This window comes from Atta colombica, unplaced genomic scaffold (genome assembly GCF_001594045.1).
Source record: "Atta colombica isolate Treedump-2 unplaced genomic scaffold, Acol1.0 scaffold150, whole genome shotgun sequence".
Lineage (NCBI taxonomy): Eukaryota > Metazoa > Arthropoda > Insecta > Hymenoptera > Formicidae > Atta > Atta colombica.
In genome coordinates this window covers 1,830,892-1,833,069 of record NW_017259240.1, presented here as the reverse complement: position 1 = coordinate 1,833,069, position 2,178 = coordinate 1,830,892, and the positions used below count along the sequence as shown (strand labels likewise).

The 2,178-nt window shown below is 31.1% G+C and overlaps 1 protein-coding gene across 1 annotated transcript in view; it reads right to left on the bottom strand.

Annotated features, from left to right (window-relative positions):
- LOC108685310 (interleukin-1 receptor accessory protein-like 1) overlaps positions 1-2,178 on the bottom strand; it is a 250,827-nt gene that overhangs the window by 154,045 nt on the left and 94,604 nt on the right. The gene's annotated exons all lie outside the window — the stretch shown is intronic.

Here is a 2,178-nt window from a genome sequence, read left to right as displayed (position 1 = left end):
TATAATATTAATATTACTTATAATATTAATACTTTAATAATCTATTTCCTAAATTTATTGGTTAAATTTATTCATTCTTAAAATATCGCTAAAATTATTGGATTTTTAATCAAGATTATAATCTAATCTCAATAAATATATGATGCAAGCTGCAAGAAATCTTATTCTAAATTTATCTCTTGACTAGTATTAGTTTAATACATCTTATTGCATCATCTCTGTTTATAAGGAAAATTGACGATAAAGTCTCGACAAGAAAAATAAGTTATTCCGCAGAGTTTCTCTCGACATAAACATGTAATTCCAATGAGGTTAATAATTGAATGCGGTTAAACAAAAAACCGAGTCACCTTTATCAAATTCTTGGAAACATTAACAATAAGAATTCGAGGTAGGAATTAAAGTACGATGTGTGCATTTCAAGTGATTAGAGAGATTATAATATTTTATTGAATATCGGAGTTCTTATAGGATCTTAACTAATAATATATCCAATTCTGCAATCTAATGTAAATGTAAAAACACATAAATATATAAACTGAAATCCTCATTTCATGAATATCTTGTTATTTTAAATTGTCAGACAAGTGACAAAAGGATTGCAATCCTATATTATTAAAATGACTATAAAATGAGTTTTTATTTTACGGAAATTAAATTACCAACGACCAGTTCAAAAGACCCTTGTTTTACAACTTGATTAATCTAGACAACCTAGTAGGACCCTAGTAACAAGACTATAATTGTCTGGGAATTCCTCAAGTATCACATCTTCATCTCGAGACAAGGATCAGTTCACAACTTTCATCGTCGATCGAGATATAACAAAGGAGTAGAACGAGCTCAAAAAAAAAAAGATCAAACGAAAAGGACAAACGACGTCTGTTGTACAAATCTACGGAATCTACTGGAACATCAGCTACCTGAAGAAGTAGAAGAAGAAGAGGAAGGTGTCTGCGAGTCTAGAAGAGTTCTGGCAGAAACAAAAGGAAGTGGTAAGACGGTGGGTAGGCGGATCCTGGTCTCGGGCCGTTGAAATTCCACCATGTACCGGGTGCTCGAAACCAGCCATTACAATCGCCCGCACAAATTAGAACACGTCCCGTACCCCTTTCATCTCCCACGGCTGCGCTGGATAATATTTCAAGACGGCTCCTCCGAACGAATCGTCGGGAAGAAATTCAGGATCCCTCCTGCTCTCGCAGAATCATAAAACCGGATGCAGTATCTGTTGTTATCTCCATATAAAATTATCTAGATAATTATCTAAATAATACAGTGATTTCATCTTATCCTTAGCTAAATTGTATTATTAAAATATATATTATCTCTATCTTTACTTTAAATAAAAGAAACGTTGTCCTTTTCAAATTAATAAGTAATGAGTTTAGCATTCCTCAGTACAGAATTCCGATTATCTGAACTAGAATTTTAGTAATCAGAAAATTCTAGTTGAGATAATCGGAATTCTGATTAATATAATCAGAATTTTTTGGTTTGTCCACTTTCAATTAAACATTTTTTTCAGTGATAAGATAATTTTTAATTATCTAAATGCAATACTGACCGGATGAAGATACTCCGATCGCGAAGTACAATACTTACAAAACTTGGAAGTTCCCGAAATACGAGTCACGAAACTTTCACTTATTATCGTCACTTCGTTATCACTTATCTTAATTAATTTATCATTATAAATTAAAATGTTGGAAACGTGAGATAAGAAATTGTGTGGAAAGAAATTGTGTTTAGAAGAAAAATCGAAAGAAATCTAAAGAACATTCCAACATTCAAGAATTCTAAACTTAGAATTTTTCAGATCACGTAATTTGATAATCGTGAAAGAATCTAGAATTTCGAGAAACGAAACACCACGCAAGTTATTGCGAATATTACTCCATATATGTGTTTGTTGTTTGTTTAATATTATATATATTTAATATACCATAAATTTTAACATTCTCAAAGCTATGATTTAGAATTTCAAGAATTTGCAAACTGCAAATCCTAGATGTAAAATAGGATTTATTTGCCACGCTGACTAATAAACACGTCAGTTGTAATTAATTAACGAAAATATATACATAGACTACAACTCGAGTTGCAAAGGATAATCTTATTCAGATTTGTACATCGTTCAGAATAATACTAGGATTCGCAATAATGAAGATAATTGGA